Genomic DNA, 13163 nt, shown 5'->3' on the forward strand with positions numbered 1-13163 from the left:
CTCATATCAAAGAAAAACATTGTTTGTTAGTTTATAATATGCTTATTCTACAGTAACCCTGTATTCTGCTAAAGATTTAAACATTCCAAGTAGATCATTGTTTTCTCCGTCATTTTGACATTTATGAGATTTGTTAAAACTTTGACACAATCTACATTGTAAAAGTACTATAGAAATAAAGATGAAAGTAGAAAAATGTCGTTGGTATTTTAATGAAAAAAAAACTTATAAAACATAATAAAACAAAAATTCTGACATGACCAGGCAATAAAATGCAATAAGAGATCAATGTGTATTATACCACAAAACAACTTCATCCTGATGGAAGCTCATCTGTATATCCCTGACCTTTTCCTAAATGGTCAACAACAAAAGTCCATGGCTCTCTTGCGGATCTTCCTCCTGAACATCTCTGTGCTTTATGCTAAATCATTGGAATTAGTTTGATTCACTGTTATTCACACTCCACAAGAACTCAAGGTCATGAATAACCACTAATTTGTGATATGTTTTTAAGTACGCTGCTAACAGTATTTCAGCTACATGCCAAAAATAAAATTTTTAGCTTTTAGCCCATGACTATTAGTTTTGCCCTTTTGCAGACTCATTCATTTATAGACACAATAACCAGGCCAAACGGTGTGAAAACATGCACAGTGTTTTCATAGAACAGTAGCTGGGTTGAACTTTAGGTTAATGAGCTACTCAATAATGTATTGATATATTCCTCAGGTCAGTTGCCGCACAAGGATTCGTCTCAATGATGCATTAAGTCAGAGGGTATAACCTTAAAATATACTGCAAGCTATAACACGGGAGCATTCTACAACGTTTACTGTGTGTGTGTGTGTGTGTGTGTGTGTGTGTGTGTGTGTGTGTGTGTGTGTGTGTGTGTGTGTGTGTGTGTGTGTGTGTGTGTTCGTTCCACAAATCTTTCAAATACCTAGATTTTTGTTGTTGTTGTTGTTGTTTTTGTGGTTGTTTGAGAAAAAACACACACCATATACTGTAAATACAGTTGAAGTCAGAATTATTAGCCCCTGTTTTTATTTATTTATTTTTTTAACTTTTTAAAACATTTCCCAAAAGATGTTTAACAAGGCAAGGAAATTTTCATAGTATGTCTAATAATATTTTTTTCTTCTGGAGAACGTCTTGTTTTGGTTTTTTATGAACCATTTTAAGGTCAAAATTATTAGCCACTTTAAGCTATTTCTTTTTTTGATAGTCTACAGAACAAATCATTGTTATACAATAACTTATCCTAACCTGCCTAGTTAACCTAATTAACCTAGTTAAGCCTTTAAATGTCACTTTAAGCTGTATAGAAATGTCTTGAAAAATATCTAGTCAAAAATGATTTACTGTCATCATGGCAAAGATAAAATAAATCAGTTATTAGAAATGAGTTATCAAAACTATTGTGTTAATGTGTTGACAAAAATATTTTCTTTTAAGACTTCCTTGCTGATTTATTTATTTCTCAGTTTGATACAAAATTAAATAGGTCACATTTAACATAAAGTAACATAACGTAACATAACATATAAGAACACATACGATGTAACATCACATAGCATATCATAACATCATATAACACAACATAACATAACATATCATAACATAACATAACATATCATAACATAACATAACATAACATATAAGAACACATACGATGTAACATCACATAGCATATCATAACATCATATAACACAACATAACATAACATATCATAACATAACATAACATATCATAACATAACATAACATAACATAACATAACATAACATAACATAACATAACATAACATAACATAACATAACAACATAACATAACAACATAACATAACAACATAACATAACAACATAACATAACAACATAACATAACATAACATAACAACATAATATAACAACATAACATAACATAACATAACATAACATAACATAACATAACATAACATAACATAACATATAACAACACATACAATGTAACATCACATAGGATAACATCATATAACACACAATAACATAACATAACAACATAACATACCACAACATAACAACATAACATAACATAACATAACAACAACATAACATAACATAACACAGCATAACATAACATAACATAACATAACATAACATAACATAACATAACATAACATAACATAACATAACAAAACATAACATAACATACCACAACATAGCATAACATAACAACATAACATAACATAACATAGCATAACATAACAACATAATATAACATAACACAGCATAACATAACATAACATAACTTAACAACATAACATACCACAACATAACATAACATACCACAACATAACATAAGATAACATAACATAACATAATATAGCATAACATACCACAACATAACATAACTTAACATATAACAACACATACAGTATAACATCACATAGCATAACATAACATCATATAACACAACATAACGGCATAACATAACATAACATACAGTAACATAACATAACAACATACCATATAACAACACATACAGTATAACATCACATAGCATAACATAACATCATATAACACAACATAACAGCATAACATAACATAACATACAGTAACATAACATAACAACATACCATATAACAACACATACAATATAACATCCTATAGCTATAGCATAACATAACATCATATAATACAACAACATACCATAATATAACATAATATAACATAACAATATATAACAAAACATATAACAACACATACAGTATAACATTAGATAGCATAACATAACATAACATACCACAACATAACATAACAACATAACATGACATAACATAACATAACATACCACAACATAACATGACATAACATAGCATAACATACCACAACATAACATAACATAACATAACATAACATAACATAACATAACATAACATATAACAACACATACAGTATAACGTCACATAGCATAACATAACATCATATAACAAAACATAACGGCATAACATAACATAACGTAACAAAACATAACATAACATCCCACACCATAACAACAGACCATATAACAACACATACAATATAACATCCTATAACTATAGCATAAAATAACATCATATAATACAACAACATTCCATAATATAACATAACATAATATAACAAAACACATAACAACCCATACAGTATAACATTAGATAGCATAACATAACATCATAACATAACATAACACATAACATAATGTAACATAACATATGACATCACATAACATATAACATCACATTGCATAACATAAGAAAACATATTATATAACACAACATAACATCACATAACATAATTTCACTTCACACACAGCATAACATAATATCAGATGCAATAACATAACCCAACATAACATGACATATAACATCACATCACATAACATTACATGAAACAACATAACACAACAAGATATATAACATTACATAACATAACACATCACATACAACATAACATAATATCAGATACAATAACATAACCCAACATAACACAACATATAACATCACATCACAAAACATTATATGAAATAACATATAACATAATCTATGGCAGAGCATAACATCACAACATAAACCATAACGACATAAAATAAAACAACACAAAATATAACATATCACATCACAACAAATTATCACAACACATCACATCACAACACATTTTTTTTATCATGTCACGACTCAACACATCACACCACAACACATCACAACACACCACAACACACCACAACACAACACAACACAACACAACACAACACAACACAACACAACACAACACAACACAACACAACACTAGTTAACATCAAATATATTATGACTCATGGAAAAAATATATGACAGGACAAAAAAAATCTAATAAAATCAATAAATGAATGAATAACACATAAATTAATGAAAGTTAAATAAAAATATATAAAACAATAAAGATATTTTTCTAAAGTAATAATAATACAATGTTTCTGTATCGTTTAATGTGCATGTCCCTTATTTCCAAAACCAATCTTTCACATACCTGAACGTTTGACAGGAGTTTGAGGTCCAAGGCTGAAATGTAAGAGTGTCACGCCATCAAACTGTGCACTATCTGTTCACAGCAAATCCAAAAGCTTTTAGTGAAATGTCCAAAAAATGAAAAACGGTGAAATTGATTCACGCTTTTGATGTTTGTTTGCTCAGATTTGGCCTGCCGATATGTCCTGGTGCACACAGGAACACAAGCTTTCTTGGTTTAAGTTGAAACATCAGATGCAAAAAAATGTCAGGGGAGAATGAGAGTGAGAACTGTTGTGAAAGGGCAAATGTAACATACTGAATTTCTTCAATCATAAACAAGTGATGATACTTTCACAGCACATGCTGGATAGATTCAGCCATTGCCAGAGAGAAAAGAGGTTGGATCATTTGATGCTTTCACACAAATATTTTGTCTTGATATTTTTCCTCTGATTTATGAATTTCTTATGCATATATATATATATATATATATATATATATATATATATATATATATATATATATATATATATATATATATATACACGTATATCAGAATTATAAGCCCGCTTTTGATAATTTTTTAATTTTTAAAAATATTTCCCAAATAATGTTTAACAGAGTAATGCAATTTTCACAGTATGTCTGATAATATTTTTTTCTTCTGGAGAAAAGTCTTATTTGTTTTATTTTGGCTAGAATAAAAACAGTTTTTAATTTATGTAAAACCATTTTAAGGTCAAAATTATTAGCCCCTTTAAGCTAATTTTTATTTTTTTATTTTTTTAAGACTAATTACCCTAACCTGCCTAGTTAACCTAATTAACCTAGTTAAGCCTTTAAATGTCAATTTCAGCTGTATAGAAGTGTGTTGAAAAATATCCAGTCAAATAGTATTTACTGTCATCATGGCAAAGATAAAATAAATCAGATAAGACTTCAACTATCACTATAACTAGATATATACTCTAGATATAACTTTAACTAGATATAACTAAATACATTTTTAGTTGTTTGGTATTATGAAAATAATGCTTTGCTTTTAACAAACTACATTTTATACTACTACTACTATTATTATTATTATTATTATTTTTATTATTATTTAAATTCACAGTTTCTCAGCATTTATACTTAAAACAAGTTTACAATTTGTACTTTAGGAAAATGCAATTGTTCTGTAAATGACTAATGATATTTCTTCCAATTAGAGCCTTAGAGCCTTTTAAAACATAAATTAACATAAGAAGCAGCTATATTTTCAAACATGTTCATATTGATTTTTAGACAACAAACATCTTTAATCAAATATTTTAATTAAAAACAAAATTAAAACAAAATTTAACAAAGCAAAAAAGGTAAACAAAAAATATAACAAAAAAATACAAAAGACAAAAAAACACAACAAACAAAACAAAAACAAACACAACAAACTAAACAAAACACATTGAAAACAAAACAAAAAAGTAAACAAAAATTTTATAACAAAACAAAAAACGATACAAAACACAACAAACAAACAAAACAAAAAACAACCAACACACACAAACAACGCAAAAAAAAACTAAACATAAAAAATTTATAACATAAAAACAATAAAAAACACAAAAAACAAGACAAAAAACAACAACACAACACACAAAAAACAAAGAAGACTAAACAAACAAAAAATCTAAACAGAAAAATCTTTAAAAAAAAAATACAAAACACACACACACACACCAACCAAAAATGATGAGTGCATATGGCCATTGTTTGGCATTTGCTGCGAGTCTCCTGCTCCGTCTCTGAATGTCTTCTTCTGTTATCTGATAGCGGGGAGTCCCTGGCATTTGGAAGAGTCACACATTTGAGGACAGCGGTGTACAGATCAGACGGGACGGCTAGTTCAAAAGAGCTAATGTTCAGCCAATTTGTCAGCTACTCACAACACACAAGAACATCTCTACCCGGTAACATCTTAAAGCTGGCATTTTCATCCCAATTCACACCTTCAGGGAGGTAATTCATACTGCGCTGGCAAGTCCCATGAAACTCCACTGCTAAAATGTCTTTAAATGCCAGGGATTCCCCATCATAAGACACACGGGCATGGAAATCTAGTGCAGTTGCTTTTGATTCACTTCTTGAAAAATAACATTTACGGTGACCTCTGTATATGCAGCCAGAAATACTCTTCAGTGTCAAACTAAGAGCAGTTTTTACATTTGAACAGAAATTGTCCATAACTTGTGAATTACTTGGGCTTGTTTACATTTTCAGATAGCATTAATGAGACCTTGAACTCTCATTTGACAACTTTTTGACCTTGAAAAAAATAACTAAATCTTAACAGTGATTTTATTCACACTTTTAGTACTTTAAAACGATATTGTCTATGACAGAAGTACTGGGAGCTCATTAGCTGCTACTTTTGTCCTGTAATTTACTTGAGCAACGCAAACAATATATTCTTTCAAATGAACTGGAGGCTACAGGTTGAGATTAGCATCTGTGATATAAACTATAGTATAACTTATACTTTATAATAGGTTAATGCATTGTTGTCCTGGTACAAAATTACTGTAAATAAACTAAACAAAGTAAAGTAAAACTTGCTGGAGCAATATATATATACACATATATATATATAATTGCCATTAATTTTGCTCAAATAAATAAATAAATAAATTCAAATTGTAATGATAGTAAATGAATAAATAAATAATCTCGAATTAAATGTAATATACAATGCAATTTTTTTTTAGTTTTTTGCTGACAGCATATTACATTGAAGTGTCTATAATTTAATCTTTAAAATATCAGTCCCATTAAGCATGATGTCAGCAGTAACATCATGGTATATGAAATATAATAACCTTTATTTTTGCTCATTATAAATAAAAAATTATAATAAACAAATCAAATAAAAGTAAAATAAACAAACATCAAATCAAAGCTGTATAGTGTTTTAGTGCTTGAAAATCCCACTTTTTGTCTTTGTGGAATATATAAAATACACTATCCCCCGGTTTCACAAACAAGGTTTAAGGCTAGTCAAGATTAAATTGCATGTTTGAGATGTCTCAACTCAAAATAACTTGCAGTGAGATGTCTTAAAATACATCAGTGTATTTTTTTCTCTAGGTGCACAGCAGTAATATATAGTACTATGAAAATTTTTATAAATTTGGCTTAAATATCCTAATTTAACTAAAGCCTAGTCCTGGCTTAATCTAAGCCCTGTTTGTGAAACTGGGCCTTTATGTACTGTTACATTCATGCATGCTCAAAGTATTCTTTGTGAATTCCAAGCTCATTCAATACAGTAAATCTAGAAATGTTTTCAACATGGTAATGGCTGCCGAACATGGGTTAAATTTTTTTTTTTAAATTAGTTACAATAGAAAAAAAGTCAATAGATAAATCAACAAAATTCCTGCTCTCTAATAAGATCATATCTGTTAGTAAAACCTTTCTATTATTTGCAAAGCGTAAACAGACAGACATCATTCATTGCCTAATCAAAAAAATACATGCCGGAACATTTTGTATTTTCTGCAGTTTGTTATACAATGACATGTTGTTCAATCATGGTACAAGTCTGCTGAAGTAAATAATTATATGAATACACAAATGCAATTATCTAAATGATGCAATATTCCAGCTGAGGGGAATTATAAAAGTGTGTCTGGGAAACAAAATATTTCATTTTGTAATGATCGGTCAAAAGACATCCGTTCTTTAACTCAGATTAGACTTCTGCAGCTAAACGCTCACCAACTAGCATTCATCTACCTTCCATCCATCTATTCTGATATTCAGTAAATTAAGGTGAAAGCTCTCAACGTTTCCTTCAAACAATGAGGACGGCCAAACAAAAGCTTAAGTGCTGAGATGGACTGCTGCTGCATTTGAGAGAAAATTGCTTCTTACAAAAGTGGAATGATAAACAATGAGGGAAAAAAAGTATTATATATTTGTGGTGTTGCAAACATCAAAAAGACGAAGGAAAGACATCTTGAAGAAGAGGACTTTTACAACAAGCTCTTAATATTGTAAATTCCAAAAGATTTTTCACTGTGAACCATTTTCGGTTCCCTTAAGAAGCTTTTAGTGAACTGATCTTTAAAGAACTATTCTTCGCCGATGTGAAGAACATTTTAAAAATCGTCTATATGGGATGAAAAGTTATTTTGATGTTAAAGGTTGTTTATGGAGACAACAATAAAAGAACTACTGTACAGTGAGCTTCCTAATACACTGTATACAGATGAAGGGAAAGTTATTAGCCTTCCTGCACGGTCACCTCACAGCAAGAGAGTTGCTGGTTCGAGTCCTGGCTAGATCAGTTGGCGTTTCTGTGTGAAGATTGCATATTCTCCCAGCGTTGGCGTTGGTTTCCTCTGGGTGCTCCGGTTTCTCCCACAGTCCACAGACATGTGGTAAAAGTGAAATGGGTTAACTAAATTAGCCGTAGTGTATAAATATGTGTGTGCTTAAGTGTGGTGGTAATGGGTGTTTCCCAGTACTGGGTTACAGCTGGAAGGGAATTCGCTGTGTAAAACATATGCTGGGATTGTTGCTGGTTCATTCTGCTGTGGCGACTTCTGATAAGTCAGACACTAAGCCGAAAGAAAATGTGAAAATGAAGGGTGCAAATTAGAGAATTTTTGTTTGTAAATGAAATATTTCCCATACAAAATAAAGACCTTAAGAATGCAGTTCTCTGCTATATTGGTTTTAGAGTAACAAATAATATCTTGCAATCAAAAGGGCAAAAAAAGTATTTTTACATGAATAAGATACCTTTAATTGCATATAATTAGGACACAGTGTTAGTGTCAATTAAAAAAAATAATGAAAAAATAAAACTATTTCTGTACTCATATACTAAAGTTATGTAGCTAAAAAAAAAAAAAAAAAAAAAAAAAAAATATATATATATATATATATATATATATATATATATATATATATATATATATATATATATATATATATATATATATATATTTATTATTATTTTTTTTTTATCACATTTTAATGTGATTTTACACTGGATATATTCAATATGAATAGCCCTCTTGAGAATTTTTGAAGGATTCTTAAATGAATTTTTTTCAGTATTTCCAATATTTTTTTCTTTTTGAGAAAGTCAGATTTTTTTTCCGGCTAGAATAAAAGCAGTTTTTAAGTTTTTTCAATGTCAATATTATTAGCCCCCTTAAGCAATATTTGTACAATTGTCTACAGAACAAACCAATGACTTGCCTAATTAACCTAGTTAAGCAATTAAATTACACGTTAAGCTGAATACTAGCATCTTAAAAAAAAAAAAAAAAAACGCAAGAATTGTGTTGTGATTTTACACTGGGTATACAGTTGAAGTCAATATGAATAGCCCTCTTGAGAATTTTTGAAGTATTTTTAAATGATTTGTTTACAGTATTTCCTATATTTTTTCGTTTGGAGAAAGTCTGATTTGTTTTATTTAGGCTAGAATAAAAGCAGTTTTTAGCTTTTAAAACCTTTTTAAGGTCAATATTATTAGCCCTCTTAAGCAATATTTGTACAATTGTCTACAGAACAAACCAAAGACTTCCCTAATTAACCTAGTTAAGCAATTCAATTGCACATTACGCTGAATACTAGGATCTTAAAAATATTTCTAAAAATCAAGAATTGTGTTGTTTCAACTCATTTTAAATAAATAGTTTGAACAAGCAACAAGAGTCATTTTTGAGTGAATCATAAACAACTGACAGGCTTAAGAAAACATTTAACAATAGCAGTCAGAGAATTATAATGAATATTGACATTTGACATTTAAACGTACCCCCCTCACTAATGTTAAAGAGCTCCTATTTTACCCCCTTTCCCAGATTTAATTTTGGTCTTTTGTTTCTTTAGAATGTGTCTGTAAAGTTTTAGCTCAAAAGACCCATCAGATTATTTACTATTCCTTTCAGTATACTGTAATTTTCTGCTTTGAACAAAATGTAGCTGATTTTGTTGCCTGTGTCTTTAATGCTAGTTCTCCGTGCCCACCGTTCCCACGTGTGTGTCAGAGGTCTCTGTCTTTGTCTCCGGCTAGGTCAGATAAACAGCACAGTGACAGACATGAAGGAAGCACTACTGCAGTAAGAACTTTCCCAATGATTATTTGATGTATTTGGTGTGGAGTTAATGAGCCGATGAGAATGATAAGTCACACACAATGTTGTTACAAAATTCACACACAGACACACACACATACACAGCATGCGTGTTTAGCTTTGGACTGTTTTTGGATGGCAAATGTGACAGGATACACATTAATATCAACTCAAGCTTATTCTGAAAACATAGTCCCGCGGACATTTCTGGAGACAGCGGAATACGTCTCGGAAGGTACGTACGGCTGCATTTATGTTTTTCAAGCGAACGCTGTGGGGCTGTGTGACGCTGTTCCCTTTCGCGCTTGCCGGCCGGCCGACCGCTTACCTCCTTGTGGAGTGCTTCCCCGCTGCAACCCGTTTGTCCACTCAGCTCACCGTGTACGTCGGCAGGCTGGAGATGCAGAGAGGAGTTGACCACGGCGATCGGTTTTGAGTCCGGGGAAGAGCGGTTCCAGCAATCAGGTAAGACAAAAACAGAATCCCATAAATGAGGTGAACGAGTTTCGTAACAGGGTGAGAACGAGGTGAAATCCGAAAACGCGGTAGAAAAAAAAAATCAGGGCTTTTCTTTTTTTGGACGGCTTTTGTAAACTGTTGCTCGGGTTTAGGGAAGCGAGCGGGCGGGCGGGTCAATCGGTAAAATTGGTTGGGTTCAGGAAAGGAGAAGGACGGGTCAGCCGATTGGCCAGTCAATCATCCGTTCAGTCGGACAGCGGCCTCTGGTGGGTTCACGCGAGAACATTGAGCGGCGTTTGAGATGCGAAAAAAGGCACAACAGCGGCCTCTTGCGGATTCGCAAAAACAAAAACTGCAGCCATACGTACCCGCCGGGACGTATTCCGCGGTCTCCAGAAACGTCTGCGGGACTACGTTTCCACAATGAGCCTGGGTTGGTTAATATCCACTGCTGTATGGATATCTGTTATGTTGATGTACAAAATAAACCTGATTTAACATCTACAAACCGGGACTGAAGCGTCTTCTTTTATAATTGTACTGATTTGCAGCTGTGCTGATAAAGTAAAGCTGCTGTCATTCATTACAAACATGCATTAAAAGTGTATTAAACTTGTAAAACTCATGCTTGATCACATTTGATGATGATTGATGATCACAGAGAGCTGAACAGATCTTTTAATGCCAGTTGCTTTGTGCACGTCCTGTCTTGTTGATATGATTATAAAGGTTACTATGGAGACATGTAAATACGCAGCTGTCAATCAATTTGGTGGGCGGGAAAAATTACATTCATACATCACGTTGCAGTGGGCCTCAAAATGAGAGGGACTTGGATCCTATTTTAACGTCCAATTATTATTATTTTTTTTTAAAAGAGACTTACCTATTTCTATCACTCCAATATGACTGTGAACAACCTATACCTACACACAGTTCTGTCCAAACAGCTTCCAAAAGTTGATTTTCATCATAGGTGCCCTTTAAATCTTAAATAAAACCCACTGATCTCCAACTCCTACTTCAGTAAACACACACAGAACTAAGCTCAACAGGGCTATTGAGAGTCTTTCTCTCTCCTCACATCCAATATACAGCAACAATCTGACACACAATTTCCAATCCCAGCATTGCTTCATCAACAACAGGCTCTTCTCTAACAGCTGTCCTTGCAAGAGCCCTTGACCGGGACACTGCCGCTCCTGTAAGCTAATGTGAAGAGATGCTACAACACAAAACTGGCACGACATCAACTGTAGATCCAGACTTGCAGACGTGATCTGGTGCAACAGTTTTGAATGCAAGAAACGCATTTGAATTAACTTTTTGGATTATTTGATTATATGGCTTTAAAGTCAATATTGCATAATATAATAAATAAATAAACAAATATTTGGGACATTTAAATGTCAAATGTTGAGCAAGGCTCGTTTTGTATTACTTGGAACTGTGAAATGTTAGCTAAAACAGGCAGTGAATAAGTATTTGGCTACTGATTAACATTTGGCTAGCGATTAACTGTGACATTTACCAGCATTTATGGTCAAGGTGACATTAGCAGAACAGAGCTGACGGCAGAAGAAAAACTGAATTAAACATTCTGTTAGATTCCGATTAAAAATTATGATTTAAAAAACACACTTACATTCAAAAAATTGGCATTAGTGTTTATTATTATTATTATTATTATTATTATTATTAATAATAATAATAATAACAATATTAATAAAAATATTAATAATGTAGCATGGTGGCGCAGTTTGTAGCACAATCACCTCAGAGCAACAGTCACTGGTTCGAGCCCCGGCTGGGTTAGTCGCATGTGGAGTTTGCATGTTCTCCCAGTGCTGGCATGGGTTTTCTCCGGGTGCTCTGGTTTCCAACAAGTCCAAAAACACACGGTATAGGCGGTATACGTGCGCCACCGTGATGCCCATTATTATTATTATTATATAAATTATATAGAATAAAATATATTATTAAAATACTTAATTCTAACTAAAAACAACAATTAATAAATAAAGTAAATATTAAAATTCTAAATATTAAAATAAAATAAAACAAAGCAAACAAAAAGCAGAAATCTTTGTAAAAACCAAACTTTGCAAAATAAAACATTGTAAATCTAAAAACTAACATAAAAATGAATTTTAAAAATACTGTTAGATTCGCATTTAAAATGATAAGTTGAATGAAAATCAACTATTTGGGATTTTAAAAAAAAATTTATAGTTATTATTATAAAATATATAAAATAAAATATATTACAAAATATGCAATTCTAACTAAAAACAACAATAAATAAATCAAATAAATATTCATTCATTTTCTTTTCGACTTAGTCTATTTATTTATCTGGGGTCGCCACAGTGGAATGAACCGCCAACTTATCCAGCATATGTTTTATGCAGCGGATGCCCTTCCAGCTGCAATCCATCACTGGGAAACACCCATACACACTCATTGATAATTATACACTTTGGACAATTTAGCTTACCCAATTCAACTATTTCACGTTTTTGGACTGTGGGGGAAAGTGAAGCACCCGGAGGAAACCTACG

This window comes from Danio rerio, chromosome 6, assembly GCF_049306965.1.
Source record: "Danio rerio strain Tuebingen ecotype United States chromosome 6, GRCz12tu, whole genome shotgun sequence".
In the NCBI taxonomy this organism is placed as follows: domain Eukaryota; kingdom Metazoa; phylum Chordata; class Actinopteri; order Cypriniformes; family Danionidae; genus Danio; species Danio rerio.